The sequence below is a fragment of the Megalopta genalis genome, unplaced genomic scaffold, assembly GCF_051020955.1.
Source record: "Megalopta genalis isolate 19385.01 unplaced genomic scaffold, iyMegGena1_principal scaffold0050, whole genome shotgun sequence".
Classification (NCBI taxonomy): domain Eukaryota; kingdom Metazoa; phylum Arthropoda; class Insecta; order Hymenoptera; family Halictidae; genus Megalopta; species Megalopta genalis.
Genome location: NW_027476119.1, coordinates 828354 through 848681, shown reverse-complemented (window position 1 = coordinate 848681; position 20328 = coordinate 828354). Strand labels below are relative to the sequence as shown.

Sequence of the window (20328 nt, the reverse complement as noted above, 5' to 3'; positions counted from 1 at the left end):
ATGTATCTTCTACATATTCATTGATAAAAGCATTATCTGTCGAAACATCGGGTGATCTATAATATTAGCACGGTCTAAATAAAATATATTTTCTATATATTCACCAATATAAAATTATTTATTCGAACATTGGCTGATCCGCTGATACGTTTTAAATAAACTATGTGCTGCATATATCTCATATTTCATACATTATGTAATACATATTTTACGAATTTTGTATAATACGACCATTTACGCAACGCTAACAAGCTGCTCTAAATGTTTAACCTTGCATGTTTAATTTATCATATGTACAAAATATATACTTTCAAGAGCTAAGGAATCGATACATCGGTAATTTAACCATTCCACCGTACAGGAAAGTATCCCTTTTACAGGGGTGAAAACAGCCCTCAAAGTTAGGGACAAAAAGTACGTTCACCAAACAAAATTATTTTAATTCACGTTTCTACGTTATCAAAATAAAATATTTATTCCATGCTTCAGCTGTGGGTTATCAAAAAGAAAGTATTTTATTTACAGAAATTTCATGTCCTGTTTCCAAATACGATTTTATTTGTATTCCGAAGAATCCATTCGATTTAAAACAGTATTTCAAATATTTCCTCTATAAATGTTACACAGAATATTTATTCGAGCAACAAATGTCTTCTTATTCGAACGAATCCTTGATCGAACAAATTCATATTCGGATCAGTTATATATATACATATTTACTTGGCGCTATCGAATAAATTTCCGATCGAATAAACATTTATGACTGATATATAATATATATATATATATTTTATAGTTATAGTTATCATAAATGTTTCGGAAATTTATTCGATAGCGCCAAGTAAACAAAATTCGATTCGTCAGCTTTTATCCGTCGTCCGGCCGAGAAATTTTGCCGAACTCTGCGTGAAAGGGGGTCCGTAACCCCCGACAACCCCCTCGGTGGCGTAGGCGGCGGAAAGACAATGGCGAGGAGGAGTCCATTTCGGAGGTAGCGTCCTATGACACCGTCCATCTGCGTCACAGAGGACGAGACACACGGTGTGCTGTCAGGGGGTGGAGTTTCTAGGCGGGCTGGGAACGGTGTCCTGGGGTCGAGCGACGAGGGTAGCTTGGCCGAGGGGGTGGAAAAGGTTGACTGGGCGGCGGAGACAGGGAGGACCGGAGGGTGCGCGATTCTATCCGACTATGAACACACCGGCGAAACGTCAGTTACCTCGCGACGATCCTTCCGCGAGGACTTTACCCGCGCCGGTGTCGTTATCGTCGTCGCACTTACGTTTTTCGATTTACGATTCACGGTGTTTCGCGAGCGTGTCCGCTCGAAAAGCCAAAAAAAGGAATACGTCCTCTTCCTCGATCCGTCACGCCTGGTAAGCGTTTAAGCCCGCCGCGATTTTCTTCCCGTAACGAGACCGTCGAGGCTTTTCTTTCCGCTGGTCCCACCGGTCGCGTGAAAGATTAATCAGCGCTTTTTTTTCGGGGCTGGAAACACGTGAGCCGTGTACGCGAACACGAATTCACTGGCTCTCGGTTTGTCAAGTTTCAAGGACTCTCCGAGTCCAGGCGAGTGCGAAGCTGATTGGCTCGCGTTGCTCGAATCGAGAGTGCGGTTCGGACTTTTTTCTGACGCTTTTTGTTCTCGTGATTCCTGTTATTCTTTTCCGCCGGGATTCGAGCAGCCCGGATACAACATACTTCGCGGCTGATCGCGGATTTACGCGCTCTCGTTACACGATTCTGCTCGACGCGCGAGGATTTTGCACCGAGTTCGAAAACTTTCAGCTTTTAATTAGGATTTATTGTTAACCATGGCTCGACGGATGCTGGTGACTCGCGATGACTCTTTCTCTCTTTCTCCTTCTCTTTCTGTGCAGGCGTTCTGTCATCCACTTGTTTGCGTTCGAGCGAAATGAAAATTTCTCGTCGTTTTCTAAACATGTGAGTCGACGTTCGTCGAATCGAAAACCGTTTCCCGTGAATTTTTCGTTTTAATTCTCGCACTGCGGTTCTCCGATTATTTTCAAATCGTTCGCTTGATTACCCGATTATCAACATTTACATAAGATAAATTGCTGTTACATTTGGAAGAACAGAAAGATTAATAAGTAGACTGCGGATTATACGTATTTATAGTAAAAGCGGATAAACAAGACACAGAACAGAGAAGACAAAAGAAGAATTTAAAAATCTACTGCATCGACATCGTTAGCACTAGATTTACGGAGCAGAGAAAACAGCTGTTTTATATTAGTTCATAAAAATAACGATAAGACATTTATTTTGATTTTTAATTTAATTTCTGATTTTATGAAAATTTTCATTTTGCATAAAGATCCGCAGTCTACTGCATAAGTCTGTGAGAAGAGTATATCATGAAAAATATGTTTCGCAAAATTTCCGAATAAAGTTCAGATTTGTTCTAAGCATCGCCAAATGGTACAGTTGTGAAAATCGTTCTCAAAGCCTGAGATTAAAAGATCCTAAGTAATTGTATGAGCGGAATATTGAGAAAGGTATGTAGAACAAGCGTGCAGAATACTGTAGACACGATTCAGAATTGCTTTCGCGAATGCAGTTTCAACTTTACTCTAATTTCGAACGAATCGCAAACTTTTAATTTCTCGCTTCCCGGCTCTTCTAATTTAACATAATTACAGGAGAAAAAAAAACGAGTACAATTATGTCCGCTCGCGGAAGAAATTTCTCATTAATTATCAGGCACGAGCTTCTAATTGGAAACAGTCTCGATAGAAACACGGTGTTCCAGAGTGCTTGAACGAATAAAACAAAAAATCGATGGGAACAGCTGTCCGTAAAGGTCAGCAGGTCCGAAATGTTGCACTTGTTACACGACGCAGAGATGAATAGCACCGTTAAAAAACAAAAAAGAAAACAAATTTTCTCCCCGGTTTGGACAGTTCTTATTTTCTCCGCTTCGTCCGCGTTTAATAATTCTGTCAGGTTTTAGCCCCGCTTCCTTCGTATTCTTCGCGTCTCGGAATCGAGTGAAACATTTACGGAAAAAAAATCCCCGTTAAAGATTCACACGGGAGGAATTTCGCTGCGCTCGTTCGAGAGAAGAACTCCGAAATTTCGCGATGCGTCAAATTCAACGGTACTCTCCTTCTACGTGCTCGACAGTAAACACTCGCGCCGCGTTCTACTTCGACTTTTTATCTACGACTTATCTTCGTTCCGTTTTTGTTTCGCTCCTAGCTGCGAGATTGCGAATATTGCGCAGAACGTCGGCGAATGTTTTAGAAATGCGTTGAACTCTCTCGAAATTCTGGGGAAACGGAGTAATATTTATCAGGTCGTCGAGGATGAAATTTGTAGAAAAGGAGGCAAAGTTGCTCGATAATTTACAACTATATGGAATTATTTTATTTAACAAAGTTCAGGCCGGTGGTACAAAACCCTGGCGGACGAGAGTCGATGAATTTCTGGAAGACCAGTTTTACAGCATTGTCGGAATTAAATTGTTTTCCTATTAAACAGTTATATTTTCAACAAAATCAATTTTTAAAAAAAGCTATTAATATCTTTTAGAGCTTGCAATGATTTTTTAAAACAGGCGAGGCGTGTAACTTTCCAACAAAAAAAGAAAAAAGAAACAGAACGGTAAAATATCAAGCGAATATTAAATAATAAGCTGTTACAGCTGACAATATTATTAAATACAAGCGAACAAGAAGTGAAGAATTTTTGGAAAATAGTCTAGAAACCTAGCAGATCTTTCGTATTTTGCAACTGCTGAATCCAAGAATTTGCTGTAGCATTTTCGAAACTAACGATCAAGTCAATTCTTCCTCGAACCTGTACACAACTAAAGGAACCATTCTCAGGGCAAATTTTAATTGTCTAATTTCGATCAGAGCTGGGCAAAATTTTATAGAGGCGACGGATAAGAGAATAAATAAATAAAATTTGACTCGACGTTGTCGAATAAGAATTCATTCGTACTCGATTCTATTCGACTAAGAATTTATTCGCGTAGAGGAATTCGTATGGAAAATAATCGATTTGAATAAAAATGATAGAATAAATTATTTAAATAATTATTTCATCGAATAAATTATTTCATCGAATAATTGATGACAAATAACAAATAATTGTTATCCGACTAAAATGTATTCGCTCGGATAATTATCTTGGTTAAATATTTGTTCCAAACAATCCCAATAATGACCGGGTCTGGTTTCAATTTCATCAACAAAATTACTTCGATTTCGGTGAGGTATTTCGGGTGGTAGCTGGTCGACGCGCCGGTGATTGAAATGCATGATCGCGGGGCCGAAGAACGAGAGGCGGAATAAAAAGTGATGCATTCGTGACGCGTTTGGTATTTATGTTGCGTTCTATAAAAATCCCGCATTCTATAAACTCGGTGTCCAATAAAAATCCGGAGCGCGCGATTAAGCGTTTTGACGTCATTGATAATACGAGGTTGCCGAGAGGCGCGTCGCGGGCCGAGACAAAAGAGTGGCTTGTTCGTTTGTTTGTTTTGCGGAAAGGATCGCGGCGGTCCTTTCACGGAGAACGGGAGCAGCGACGGGGAACGATAGTCGCATTAGCATACTGCGTTCTGCGTCATCGATCAGCGATATTGTCAGAGGGAAAAACTTTCGGATTTGTACAGGCTCGTGAAATCAATCGGACAAAATGAAAATCGAATCTGTCGCTGGAAAATCAAACAATGGTTCGTAGAGCACGGTGAAAATGAATCGTGACCAAAATCGAGTGAAATAACGAGACAGCGGTTTTCGTAAATTTCTGCATAAACGGGATTATTTAACACCGAATTTACCAGATCAAAATGACGGGTCGCTAATTTTTTAATTTACGATTATTCAGATTGTAAAGATACATTATATTAGCAAATATTACGGTAACACTAGTTGAAAAGTCAGAATAAATATCTTGTTGTTATTTTTATAAACTAATATAAAGTAGCTGTTTTTAATGCTTCGTAAATCTAGTGTTAAAACTTGACCGAAATGGATCACGTAAATGCAAAATAAAAATTATCTGTTGCGTTTACATTTATTTGTTTCCTTATTAATTTTAACGAGTCGAATATTACACTGCAAAATTCTTTAAACGTTCTCACTAATTACAATTGGATTTAGTCATTTTTCTAAAAAATTTATCAAACTCGTTGTCTAATAATAACAACGTTCACCTTTGCTCATCAATAATCGCCATCGTTTTGTGAAAAGCGGAATTGTTTCGGGCTCAAATTATAAACGAATTTCCTGTGAGAATGACTTAATGAATTATCGATTGGCGCATCTAATCACAAAAGGAACTATAAATATTCATGGAAGATAACGTCGAGGTTTCGAATCTCTTACGTTGTTCGATCGGTCATAAAACATCCTCGTGCAATTTCAAGAAACGTGAGAGCAGAAAATTGCTTTAAATTTTAAATAAAATCTTGCCCGTGCAAGAAACGGCAATGCTAGTTAGTGGTGCGTTACAGGGGCGACTGGATTAAATATTCATAGAATACACTTTAGGGACTTCAAGTCTCGTAATTTGTTCGTCCATAAAACAACCTCCGCTTTTTTGTGGAAAGCGAAAGAAAATTGTGTTAAATTTTAGATAAATCCGGGTGCATTGGCAACGGATGTTGGGCATCAATTATTAGCGTGCTTCGCGAAAGACTGAATTTGCCTGAAGCACGTTTTTATAGGTAACAAATCGTTGCAATGTTCCTGACTTAAAGTATATACGAAATCGCTAAATAAACGTCGCACTGTTTATCGACACATTTGACGTTCAAAAATGATGGAAATGTTGGCTGAAAAAATGTTTCCGACTTAACAAAAATTGTTAAAACAATGAGACAGAAACCAAAAACTTAAAAGTAGTTCTACTCTGCCTATTTAACCCTTTACTGTCAAGATGAAAAATTGCTATTAAACGAAACTTGTATCGATACACTTTTATATTGAATTTTATTTAAACAGAACAATCATTTCCAACGTTCTATCATTTTATATTTTCCTTAAAGCGTTGCTTTACCGCACTTCGCAAACGAATACGTTCGAATTGTTGGTAGGCGATCTAAGCAAAATATTACGAGTTAGTAATCTTTTAAAAATCATAGCATAATGACTAATGTTTTAGTTTCTCCGTTAATTGTTCAAGATCTGCTGCAGCAAAATTATTAAAAAATCTTGAAGAAATTCGAGTAGAATGTAATTTTTTAATCCGAAGAGACGATTAAAGAATAGATTTCCGAGGATACGGAGGAAGTTTCGAAACGAGAAGTATACTTTTCGGCGAGGGGCAACGGGGGTCGGTGGCGCATGCGACTTGCGTTAAAGGGACGCCGCCGCTTGGCAACAACCGCCGGCGAATTTAACCGTCGGATTATCGCGTTACCTTGATAACGTTAATTAGCCCCTAAACTAGTCAGAATCGCCGGGACGAGAGCTGCCTTCTGGCTCGGCTTGTACCTAAACAACGAAATTTCCGCGACTAACTGGCGGACAACGTTCGCGCCGGCAGAGTGGCGTAGTTCGTTCTCTTTCTCGTCCGGCGATAAAATAACTTATTTCGAGAGGGCGTGTTTTCTCGGCACCGCGGGCACTGTTTGCGGGAAAGCGCGGTTCTTGTAACGAGTACTGGCAAAGACACGTGTCTGACCCATTTCGTCCCGAGGCGGGCGTTTCGATCGCGAGCCCACCTTTCCCCGGAAACGGAGTTTTACGAAAGGAATTTCCCTCGGAACGGAATTATTCATATTAAAGGGACCGATGGAACGACGATACAATTAAGCACCGGCGGATAATTTCGCGGATGAAAGACGCCCGGTGATCGAGCATTGTTGAACTGTTATCGCTCTCGTCGGCGATACTCGCTTTGTTGCGCCAGAGAAATTGTAAACACGGGATATTTGGCTCACGTGCCGAGATGTTAACGTTGCTGAAATTGCACAGTGAAGGTTAACACGTCGAATGCCACGTCGGTTTTACAGAAATTGTCCGTGGCGCCACGATGAATTTTCTTTTATGCGATACATATAATGTTGAAATATTATCTGCAATAGATAAGTTACAGTGTATAACCATGTTTGACGTGTTAATTGCGACAGGGGTCACTGTCTGAATCGACGATGGTAATAATACAAAATCTTAGATATTGACATTTGTTTTAAATTATATATATTTCTATCGATTTGGGCGCGCCGGTCACCGGTGGCCCCCATGGCGTCACCGCCAAGTTAAGTGCCGGTCACCCCCGTGGCATTCAACGTGTTAAACCAGGGACTCCAACCGTTTCGGTAGAAATAAAGAACGGTCGTAGAATATTCAACCAAGATGTTTTTTTTTCGGTTACAAATAATAATTATGAATAGCGGATAAATCGTTTGCATTGCCGATAACGACTGTCGACGAGGAAAACTATATTCTGGTTGCTCATAAGCAGGCGATAGATTTTTATGCGAAATAAAAGTTGTCTGCATTTGTTTGCAAGATGCGAAAACTATGTACAAACTTTCTTTCTTTCTTCAATTGCTTTATCAAGTTGAGTATAGTCTAACAGTATATGAAATTCTTAAAGTGTTGTAATTGCTCAGTATTTGATCTACTAATTTTGTTCATAAATGCATAAAATCCGCGGTTGAAAATTGAAATTTCTTTTAATCGTATGTTTTATTGCTAAAATTTCGTCTCAGTTTGTGGTTAATGCTCTCGACTTGAATAATAAACAAGCTTCAGCTGTTGAGTTTTCCTATAGAAATTTATCAAATAATTCTTGTTTTTGTGGTCCCTGGGATAAACGTTCCAACAGTAAAACACTGAAATACAGTTCGAGACAAGTTCGAGTACTTCTTTTTTCCCGTACATCAGGCAATTGGTCGAAAGAATTTTTTCACCGGCTTTTGCGAGAGGTGTGTCGTCGTTAACACGGAGAACGTCGGACCATCGTAAAGATTCCCGGAAGTCGAAGCATTTTTTTTGCAAAGCCTAGATTTCCCACGGTGGTGATTCCGTCAGCCATCTTGTAGCCCGACAGTTCCCGGATTAAATCTTGTACACACTCCGCGAATTAAATTGCAATTACCAAAGCAAACAGTTCCCATTTACGTTTTCAATCCCTTAGTTAAACGAACGTAGAACAAAACTCGATCGTGACAAAGCGAATACAGTTTTTCGAACCTCGAGAAACCCAGCATGAAAAAAAAAGAAACTAATTCCTATTCAGTCTATACTTTCGCTAATCCGCTTATCGAAATAACAATTTACATGGACACTCGCGTTCCGATAATCGCGCGGCACCGAAAAAGAAACTGTATAATTTCACGTTTGCTTTTTACACGATATTATAACTGCCGCGAGTTTGTTGGATTATCCGATTATACAATTTTCCATAATTCGTCCGATTCATTTTCCCGAAAAAGCGAGCATTTTCGTTTCCGTCGAGCCGCTCAAAGGTGTGCCGGAATAATCGATGAATGGATGTCGTTAAAACGGTGGTATATTACCATCACGTTAAAATGATATTTTACCATTATCTTCAAAATCGTGAATCGTTCAATAATAAAATTATACTCGTTTGTCTACACTTGTACACGCAATTTGAAGCCGCTACCACGGCTTGACACGTAATTATGTGAGGCAATTAATTTTTTTATGCTTGAAAATAATATTTTTCACTTTTCCTCCAATGAATGTTGACATATCGTATATAATATTTTTTTTATCAGAATAACTGAACAAGTTAAATCTTTCAATATTATTAACAAGTTTATGATTGGAAGACACAGAATATCATAGGTATGCAGTAAATGAGTAAATGACACATGCGCAATAAAAGGTGCTACAAACTATTTTTGCTTATTATGCCATTAATTCGTAATATATTTTTATTCAGAAATTTTTGACAATTGTTTCAGTTTACTTTTTTATCGAAAGGATTATTTTTTCTCATAAAATACCGAAAAGCGATATCAATGAAATATGCAATTTACATCATTTTGAGATTAGTATATAATATTGTGTCATGTTAAAATTTAAAAAAGAACTAAAAAATTAAAAGAATTTAAATTTAAAGAAACGCACTGTGCATTCTTACAGTAAAAGAACTGATCGTTTGAATGTTCTAAATTAATATTGGATACGTCGTTTAGTTTTCTACTTATTTTCTCTTAAATAAAATTGTCCCATTCATGGCAGTGCTCTCCTTCTGCTGTCCCGATGCGGAATATCACGGATGGAAAAATGGAGAGAGTGGGGGAGGGACAGTGTGTGTGTGTGTGTGAGAGAGAGAGAGAGAGAGAGAGAGAGAGCGCGAAAGGAGAGAGATCCTTTTTAACGTTGTCGAGATTCGTTTTAAGGGTTGTCGGGATCCGCGGAGATCCGATCGCGGGAAAATGATTGAATTTCCTCGCGGAGAAATTCCTTCTCCCCTGGCGACTGGAAAACAAAGACAATTTTCACTGGTTCGGTGAAACGCGCGCTACGCTTCCCATCTGGCCACCCCTGCCCCCCTCCCCATTTCTCGTCGTCGGGACAATCGGAACAATGGTGCTCGATGTAACCGATGCATTAGTAATAGAAATCCTATGCCGGAAAATGAAAAGCCGCTGGTTCGTATTATTTTTTTTCCTCCATTCCTTTTGCTCTGCTTTTTTTTCGCCAGGTGGAACTCGTCTTTTTGTCCCGTTTCACCGCAAACAGCGAGATGAGCGACGTATTCTATTTTCCTCCCTTTTTTTTTTCAAAAGAACTTTTCATCGCACGAAAGCCAGTGTTTTTTTTGTCCCACCGACTAACAACGAATTAGAAGAATGGCCGACTGTTCTATTTTTTTTTCTGCGCCGCTCGCGAACACGCGAGAATCCGAGAACGGTCGCGCGGGGATCGCGGGCTCCCAAGGAAAATGTTAATGATTATCGCGGATTTTTGCGACGACGTTCGTTAACTGCCACGACGCGCGCGCGGACGACGCGAGCGAAAAATAAAACAGATAGCGATATGGAAATATTGTCCTATGCAAATTTCCTATTCCGTTGCTTTCGCGAGAACGCGACAAGCTTAGAACACGTTGTTCCGCCACCGCTAAATTCTAATTTGCGATAAACGCGCGGCGGATGTTTATATAGAAATTTCCATTCCTTCCGCCGTGCAAATGCACAGTGTCGGATGAAACTTTGTTTATCTTTTTTACGAGGAAGCGGACTGTGTTAAAATTGCTCATGACAATTTTCCAGTTACCGAATAAATTGCTTCTACTCTGGTGAAGTTTTATGATAACACCGACAGTCATTTGGTTTCATGTGGTTTCAACGCCAAGCTATGTAATCCCCGTAACGCGCGGAAACTTTTAGCTGCGTTATCTTAGAACTTGTAATCAATTTTTAAACTTGCTTTCACACGATTATACAGAGAAGATTCACGTCATCCGATTGCCTCGCGATGAAAGCTGCTGAGCATGCATAACGAGCGAAACATAGTTTCGAATTTAATCAAATTTCTACGATTTAACCCATCTACGGTATTTTGGGTCGGTGTGACCCAGACCGTGTATTAGGCCTATATTACTGTTTTAATTATTACCTTATCGCAGGTAAATTTGAATTCTACAAATCAATATTTACTTTGTTATATATTTGTACATTTTAACCCTACTTTAACAAGATACAGTGGCCCACAAAATTATTCGCCCGCCTTTTAAAATGCAATAACTTCTTTAAAACTGGACTAAATGATTCAATCTCTTTTTAGCTGATAGAGGGACTAGTCTACCACACAATGACTAAAATGCTTTTTTTTTAAATTTTACTATTACTTGTAGTGACAAACGAAAATAAAAAAATTCTCGTGTCTTTTAACTTTTTTTATCAAAGACTATAAAGAAGATGTAAAAAATGCCTTCCGTAGAGTTTTTCTAAAAAGAAATTTAAATCATTTTTGGGGTGCGTTTTAAAAGGTGTACGAACACTTTTGTGGGCCATTCTAGTCTTTCTGACCTGCGTTATTTCCATCTTATATTTGTCAGAGTACTTTTTATACATATGAAATTGAGTCTTGGGATACGCTTTTACAGAACAGATACACTTTTAACAGTATTTTAAAATTGTAAACACATTCGATAATATATTTTGGACCGTGATACATCAATTTTTAGTTGTGTCTCAGAGTCACCACTCGAGTGCACAGTTATCTATTACATATATCATTTTATATAATAAGCTTAAAAGTATTGTATTACGGTACGTAGCAATATTAGTGTAACTTTTTATGCTTTCGATTTAGTAAATCCGTCCAATTTACAATTAAAGAACGTCTCGTAAGATATTAGCGGTCCAGTAATTACCAGCTCGACGGCGAAATGAATTTCGCGGGATAAGGATTTAGGTTCCGTCGGGTTTCCCGGTGTTTGGTTTGCCATAGCGAAATAGTCGCTAGGCAGTTTGACTTTTCTTTTTTCTTTTTTTTTTCATCTTCTCGACCTAGTTCAACGGGAGCACTGCGTTTTTTCAGCGCGACGCGCGATAAATTGGTGACTCGAAGCCATTACCGACGACGAAACGTCTCCTGATTAAGTCCCGCGTTAACTCACCGTTCTACACGCGATGCCGTGGCGGATAAAAACGATTTCAGCGACGATACGTCGAGCAATTACTACCGCTAGGACGATAATGATCGTTGTTTCGGTCGGCCGGAACGCGAGCTTCTTTTATCGCGACTATCAAAACGCGCCGGGCTGATTATCGGTCTATCCGAAGACCGGCTGATATCGTCTGCGCACATTTTTATTCACGATCGGCCGATCTTGATGAATTGATCACGCCACTGTACATCCAGAATTATGCAGAAAAATACTACGGGAAGGTGACCATCATGCGTAGGTTCCCAGAAAGATGCCGTACACATTAACGACATAAGTAAAAAGAATGTATTAAAATTCGCCAAGGAATTATTAAGTCTACCGGAAAGTTCTGTCTGATAATGTCATTGCAAATTTCAGTAGATATGCACATATTCATTTGAGACATATATTTTTGAAAAATGTTGCTCACAAATTGCCATCTCGCTGGCAAGAGGTCATAAGTACCGACGGAAATTATATTGTACAATAAATATTACTAAATTTATGAAAGATCTATTATTTCCTTTAATTTCTCAAACGGACAGAACTTTCCGGTAGACCTAATATTATATATACATTTTTATAATACATTATAACAATAAAATATACTTAGAGCAAGTATGTAGCTTTGAAATGTAATAAAAATCCGAGGATGTTCAGGCGAAATGAAAGCTGTCCTCATCGATTCTGAAGAAAATTGTGTTTGCCTAAGAAACAGATATAATTTTAATAAGTTTCGAATAATAAAATCCGCGTGAAATATGCTTTCCCCTTTTACCATCGAATGATCCATCTGCTGGAAAGTTATCAAAAATCTTGTTGCACGGTGACCCATTTCTCACGTTGGATCCGCATCACGATTTCGGAAGCATCGCACAGTTAATGTACGTACGATTCGGCCGACAGAATGCGCGCGCCGAACACGATATTGAATTGCTACGAAATTCTCGAATGACGGAAAATATAATGATAAAAGTTGGACACGGAATTTAGTATTCGGTACCGCGTTCTGAACATTTACCGAGTTATCTTTGGACGTTTCTGCTCGAAAAGTCGCTGTGCCAGCGACGATCTTAGAACGAAATTTATGCTCATAGTGTCTAGCGGTTTTTACGGCGAGAGAGACATTCTAAGCGCCGCGAGAGTACACTGCATTTTAGTGTTTTCGAGATGTTGGAACGTTTCGTATTGTTTCTATTGGGTTCACAACTAAGTAATTGCTGATTTCAGTTATAGATGTTTCTCACTCCCATTTTTATGATATCCGTAAATGTTATATTATAAAATTATTATTATTATTATTATTATTATTATTATTATGTTATTTTTTATCATCCGTGAATGTTAGCAACTGGACAAATTGAATGCAGCGGTCAAGGAAAAGCGACCAGAATTGGTCAATCGTAAAGGTGTCATTTTCCAGCAGGACAATGCTAGGCCGCACACGTCTTTGTCCACTCGGCAAAAATTGATGGATATTGGTTGGGAATCGATGTTACACCCACCATATAGCCCTGATCTCGCGCCATCGGATTACCACTTATTTCGATCCCTGGACAACTCCCTTCGTGGTAAAACTTTGAACGATGATGACGCTGTAAAATCTCACTTAACTCAGCTTTTGGCCGAGCGTGCAATTTTGGAGTTGTCAGAGAGATGGCAAAAGGTCATCGAACAAAATGGAAAATACATTACAGATTAAACTTCATTCGAAGTAAAAAGAAATTTTTGTTTCATTGAACAAATCGGCAATTACTTAGTTACCAACCCAATAATATAACCTTGAAATTCCTGCAAATGAGAGAGTATTAATTATTGAGTGTTGCGAAGAAGAGAAGATGTATGGTGAAATTAGTAAATTGTTTAATGTAAACAGATCTACGATACTCGTTAAAAAATTAAAATCTGTAGGACCTGTGATAAACAAGTACCGTCCAGACCGCGTCCAGGGAAATTAACAGAAAGAGAAGAAAGAGAAGTTTGATCCGTAAAATTAAAAAAAATCTCTGCTTCCCTTATATCCCTCATTTCATCGACACGATTTCAGCGACACCGCGCATTCCACCGATATCGTTTATATAATATATTATAATATAATATATGAAATGTAATATATTTCAATGTGTCGGTATATATATACCGATGCATTGAAATCATCGATAAATATTTACATCGACTCTCGTTTCACCGGCAAATGTTATTATCGTCGCTTAGAATTTTTGACGATATACCAACTATGTATGTATACGTTTGAACGTCGTATCGTACACGCTTATTGTCAAGCCTGTGTTTTACATATTATTTACGGTAAAAAAGTGGATTTATCAACGGAAGGTCACGGTATTGAGAATGAAGCGCAACCGTTGTAAATAGCACCGCACATTCAGACGCTTCTTTAACACTAGATTTACGAGATCAATATTAGAATCAGAATAAATGTCTTATTGTTACTTTTATAAAGTAATATAAAACAGCTGTTTTTTTATGCTCCGTAAATCTAGTGTTAATAACGCTTACGAAAGGTTTTCCATTCCAAGTATTCAACCTTCTCGTTCGTCAATATTTTTTGGTTCGGCGGATCTATATTTTCGTCGTTTATATAACACTTGCTGTTTCAAAGTAGAATTAATCGGAAGTTGTGGTTGAATAATTTTCTCTGGTTCTGTGCAGTCGCATTTCTGACAATATTGCATGGTCTCTCGTCGATAACTACAACCAGTTCATTTATTTTATTGTAAACTGTAATTTAGTAAATAAATAACAAATAACAAATAATTTGAATGCGATGCTTTTCTGGTGCATAATTATGTTTCGTAGGCTCATGAGAACGAATAATGTGTTTTCCATTTACAATCACCGTATGTACTTACTTCTTCCTCTGCACTCACAACCGTTTCCACTGTTGCCACTTTTTTCACACACCCGGTAGAACAGATTGTCCCTGTTTCTCTGCATTTCTTATACACGAAGCATCGATAATAACATTTGTCGGTGAAACGAGAATCGATGTAAACATTTGTCGGCGATGATTTCAACGTGTCGGCAGATAAACAGTGTCGGTGAAATGCGATGTCGCTGAAATCGTGCCGATGGAAACATCGTCGGTGAAATAATCGTTGGTGATTTCAAGGTAACCCGTTTCTAAGAATTCGTCGAATCCGGGAAGATCCTATAGTTCCACGAATTTCAGACTTTTCAAAAGCTTCACCGGAATCGCGAGGTTTTCCAGGGCACATCGTAGGTTCCAAAGGGTTCCTGGAAGCTTGAGTAAACTTTACGGGTTTCCGAAACCTCAATGGATACGAGAATTTGCACACGCTTCGCAATGTCTACTGCCGCAAGCTTCGGAGGGCTTTGGGGATTACACAAAGTCTTTTGAAATTTACAGATTTTTATGAACTTAGCGTCCTGAATGCCTCATTGGGGATCTGAGAATTCTGCAATTTCCATTCAGCAGGTTTCTATAAAATGGTAGTTGTGGTATTTAACGCTATAGCTACAAAAAACAGTTAAACCGACTAGCTTTTCACTTTTCCTTTTATAGTTCTCTTTTTTTTATTTATTGAGCTATGAAACCCTCTACGCGGGGTTATTAGCAATATATTTTGTAATATATTATTACAAAATTACTATTACATGTACTAATAATTTATACTAATAATTTAAAAACTATTAACCCTTTTATAGTTACCGATATACAAATGTTTCTATGAAAGATCTTTTGTAAACTTCGTCGTTAAAGCGTATGCGAAGTTTCAGTAAATCAAATATTCTCACTGTTATAAATAGAATGCTGATTTTTGTGCAAAATAAAAATTGTTTGCATCGATTGCAAGAAATATAAATTAAATAGCAAGTTCTCTCTTGCTTTAATAAAATTAATAGATAATCAAAATGATACATTGACATTTCTTAATTCTTTTAATCTTTCTACTATATTAAATTTGAATTGCTCCATTTTGCTTTAAATGCATAAAAAATCCGCGGTCTAGTTATAAAATACTACAGTAATTTTTCTCACATTGTCCCTCTTTGCTTCAAAAAATGATTGTCAATTAAAGAAAAGGAGATACGATTATTTCATAGTTGTTGATAAAAGCTGAAAGATTAAATTTAAAATATGATCGTAAACAGTAAATGCGGCTTTTGTTGCGTTAAAAGTCGAATATAAGTTACAATAATTTATAAACAATGAATGCATTTTACAGCAGTCGCATTCCAACCTCTAGCCTTTACTCTAGCTCTAAAAAAAGAATTGCCGATCGTTCTGCCGAGGAACAATTCTGCCAACTTTTAACGAGTAAAATAATTAGATAAGTTTGACAATTGAATCTCTTGTTCAACAATAAGTTCCGACGAAAATGGCAAATCTGGGGCGGCTTCTTCTCGCTCTAGATTCGCCAGAAAAAGCTTTATCAAAATCAATAACGCAAAGCCTCCGACCTATACTTGCTAGTCTATCACGGGTGACTGTTCTATTATCCGAACACCTATGTTTCCTCGATTAGTCCTGATAGCACTATTGTACGTCTGATTTCCTCTCGATGGTTCACCCACGCCTCGAATTACGGCGGGACCAATTCCAAACCAATTTCGATTCTATTTGTTGATACTAATAGTTGCGAAATTACGCAAAGCTTCGAATTACACCTTGGATGACGTCGCCGCGTGCCTCGGGCTTCGGGCCTCGGTGTGGCGCGAAACGTGAAATCTTCGCGAGACGAGGACGGCGTAGAAATGGCTCAGAGAAATGGCACAGAAATTCCGGGAGAGGTCCTGTCTGCCGTGGAATTACTCTCGGAAGACGGGTCATTTTCCACGGTTTTGTTCCTCGTTATTTAATTCGAAAGTTCCTTTTGTCCTGCACGCGGCAGCAACTGATAATCTTACGGGCCGCCCGGATCTCCGTTTTCATGGTTGTTCGCCAGTTTCGTCTTCCGTTATTCTTTGTGTACGCGAGCAAGCTGCTGCTGCTGCTGCTGCGAATGTTTATTACGCTCGCGGCACAATTGGCTGGGCGAGCGTTCGCGACGGGATGAAGAAAGAATCGCAATCTGGCCGCGTCAACTTCTCGACTGCTTTGATACTTTCATCAGGTTGATGAATCCGTAATAGAAATCGTCCCATTCTGCGGCGATTTTCAAGCACACCATGGCAACTTAATTCCACGAGGACGTTCTCTGTATATACTTCTCGGTAGATTATCCATCCGGAAAAACATATTAATTTACTTTCAATTCTCAACGCTGTTCAGCTCCTAATTGGCTGCAATAAGTTTATTAGATTCAGAACACAGACAACGAAAAGTAACGGAGCAATAAATAGTAAAAGCAAATATAAAATAAACTAAAATAACTTCGATCTCTTTTTAATATTCTTTGATTCTCTTTCACTCTCTTACACGCGCGAACTTTTCTCTCGCGGCACCTCTCAGTCGACTGTTCACTGTACAAGCTGTTCGCCTAACTTTTTGCTTAACATTTTTGTCGATTAACTTCCGTTAATCTAACAAAGAAATGTTGCCAACATAGTTCATCGGTTTCCTGTCGGCTACGTGATAGAGCATTGAATTAAAAAGAAAATTATTATTTTTCCAATTAAAAATCAAGATCATCCGTTTTGAAATTGCATTGTACATTATTTCCTGCGTATTATCGTAGCTCGCATTAATACGAATTCAACGACTCGCTACAACAACGTGAAATTTTTTCGAGCACGTCGTTCACAGCACCGTAAAGTTCGGTTCTTCCCTTTTAATTTCAGAGCTGAATTAAGTCAGTACGATTTTTTCTCGCCAAGTTACAGCACTTTAAAAGTGACCACTGCATCTTTACGGCGACGTCAAGTTCGTTGGCGATCGTCGTTGTCGTATAAAAAACAAATCTGTGAATAATGCAGGAGAAAAATCATGATTTTATGATAGCTCTCAACGGAGTTACGGTTGTTCAAAGATTGGGCGATCTTTCGGCCGAGAATTACTGACCCGTTCATTTTGCTGTCGACTGTATTTCATATTCTTTCTCGATTCACCGAACAAGCGTCTCCGTTTAATGGAAACGACCGGGACAAGAAACACCGGGATCAGAGGGAAAGGTCGTATTTAGGAAAAGTAGAGTCGGGCTTGTGTTCTATTCAGTGGCTTTCAGGCACGAGACACCGGGAGGAAAAGTATTAAAGATATCGGTCACGAGCGTCTTCAGGGTGAAACCGAGAAACAATAAAGGTCTTTACAGCTCGGAGATCCGAGTCTCCCCGTCGATGGGATCGTTTTATTCGTTTCTGCGGACGACGGCTTCCACTCTTCTCTCCTCGCCAGTCACTATAACGCTCCAATAATAATGCTGTCTCCCAAATTGATCGGTGTATCTTCGCAACAATTGAAAGCGTTCGAGCTCATTCATGCTTTCCGAGAATGCCATTCAATGAAAATCCATGACCGCGTATCTCCGCAATTTTTTTTTAACAATATTGCGAGTCACTCGCTCCTCGTTGTTAGGAAATTTAAATCTTTATTTAACCCTATCAAATAATATAAAATAATAACCCTATCAAATAATATAAAAATATTTAACCCTATTCATACTTTCCGAGAATGTCATTCAATGAAAATCCATGACCGCGTATCTCCGAAATTTTTTTTTTTTTAACAATATTGCGAGTCACTAGCTCCTCGTTGTTAGGAATTTGAAATCTTTATTTAACCCTATCAAAATTATCTGTCTCGCGATTTCGCGGATGTTCGTACGCTGTGAAGCAACACGCTGAACATCATTTCAATCGAAACTCGGTTTCCAAACGCAGATTCAAGCGAAATTGGATTTACGTCGTTAATCATGCAAATGTACGGCACATTTAATTTCGATTCGGATTGAAGTGGGTAAGTTTAAGCGAAGGACTGGAGCTAAGAGAGAAGAGTATCATTACACGTACAGTGACTAACGAAGGTATTTGAATAACTTTTCGAACGGAATAACTTCTTCAAGATCGGACCGAATCACTTGAATTGTTTTCTTCTTTTTTTTTACATTTTCGGGGAACTAATTTACTGGACAATGAATGAACAACATTTTTTCAAAAACTGTAATTGATCGGAGATGATGAAAGAAGAGTAAAAAGAAAGTGGTCACTTTTACATCATTGTCTAGAAAATTAGTCGGTCAAACGTTTAACAAACAAAATTCAAATCATTTGGTGCTATTTTCAAAAAGTTATTGCGTCTTAAAGGGAGTCCGAATATTGTCCGAATATTCTTATTTATTAGACAGGGTGTCCCAAAAATGTCTTGTAATCCGGAAATGGGGGGTTCCTGAGGTCGTTCGAAGTAACCTTTTCCTTAGCGATAATGCTTAGGAGTTATTATGTATTATATTATGTTATTATTATGTATATATATTATATTATGTTATTATGTATTTTAATGTTTAGGAGTTATTAATGAAAAACACCGACCAATGAGAGGTGAGCTCGGCTGGCGCAAAGCGGCTGAGCCAACGAGCGACCGAGCCAATGGACGGCTGAGTCAACAGGCGGCCGAGTGAACGGGCGGCCGAGCCAATGAGCAGCCGAAGCTCAGCTCCGCTCATTGGCTCGGTCGTCTCGTGCAAGCCAAGCTCGTCGATGACTCACCTGTGACTCGTCGGTGACTCACCGGTGACTCAGCGGTGACTCACCTGTGACTCGTCGGTGACTCACCGGTGACTCAGCGGTGACTCATTGGTCACTCGTCGGTGACTCACCGGTGACTCAGCGGTGACTCATTGGTCACTCGCCGACCAATCCAAGGGCCGAACTCGCTTTTGATTGGTCAGTATTTTTTCGTTAATAACTCGTAAACAAAGCCGCGAATTGGATTTTCGCTAAGGAAAAAGTTACTTCAATTGACCTGAGAAACCCACAATTTCCAGATTACGAAACATTTTTGGGACACCCTGTATTTAATCGGATCGTATTCTTTTTAGACTATTAACAAATAAACGTAGTGCTTCTATCAGATTACATATTAGTCTTCGAAAGTTGCACACAGTTTAGCATTTATCGCGTCAAATATGAACCGCAATTGAAAATGTTCACTTAATCTGAATTGCCTAAGCTGCTCGTCGCGTTTTCGATACACAAGTCGGAAATACCAGCGATGATCGTAGCCAGTAACAAGATTACGAATACGGTGCAGGTGTACGAACCAAAGACTACAATTCCCTTTTTTATTTGTCAGAAGCGTCTCTCATTTTCATTGTTATTAAACGTTCAAAGAAATTCATTCTTTCCGCCCACCGCCGCGCCGCGCGATTTCAATTGAATCGAGATGTCGTTACAGGAAGGACAGCCATTCTTCCAGCGAGCAGATGTGCGTTGCCAAACGCCATTATGGGAAACCTATATTCCTTTCATGCCCGCGAAGACATCGGATTTAAATGATATTACGGTTAAATTGTCATTTCCTTTCTCTTTGCCCATCGGAGCCATGTCCGCGGCGCTGTCGTTCGCAAGCCCGGGAAACAATTAGGTAACAATTCTCTTTGGAGCGTTACACGGCAACAAGTATTCTCATTATTTCGCATTAATATCACTGTCGTCTAAGGAAAAATGAAGTCGCTGAAGTAATTTACATCCCGCGAACGACAATTGTATAATTTCATCATTATATTTGTTAATTCCTTCTTTGGTGTTAGCTAATGGAATTGCTGCGTAGGCTCCGAATAATTTATTTTACGGAGCTTT

General features: G+C 38.9%; 1 protein-coding gene across 4 annotated transcripts in view; it reads left to right on the top strand.

Moving 5' to 3' along the window:
* The window catches only part of mtd (TLD domain-containing protein mustard), a 424160-nt gene that overhangs the window by 38262 nt on the left and 365570 nt on the right, over positions 1 to 20328 (top strand). Inside the window, exon 1 of one of the 4 annotated variants that reach the window (XM_033481309.2) lies at positions 1221 to 1373. The exons of 2 other annotated variants lie outside the window; for them this stretch is intronic. The gene's annotated coding sequence lies outside the window, so the exon portion shown is untranslated. Of the gene's footprint in view, positions 1 to 1220; positions 1374 to 20328 lie in introns of those variants that run through there. One more of the 4 variants, XM_033481308.2, reaches the window with a different exon arrangement.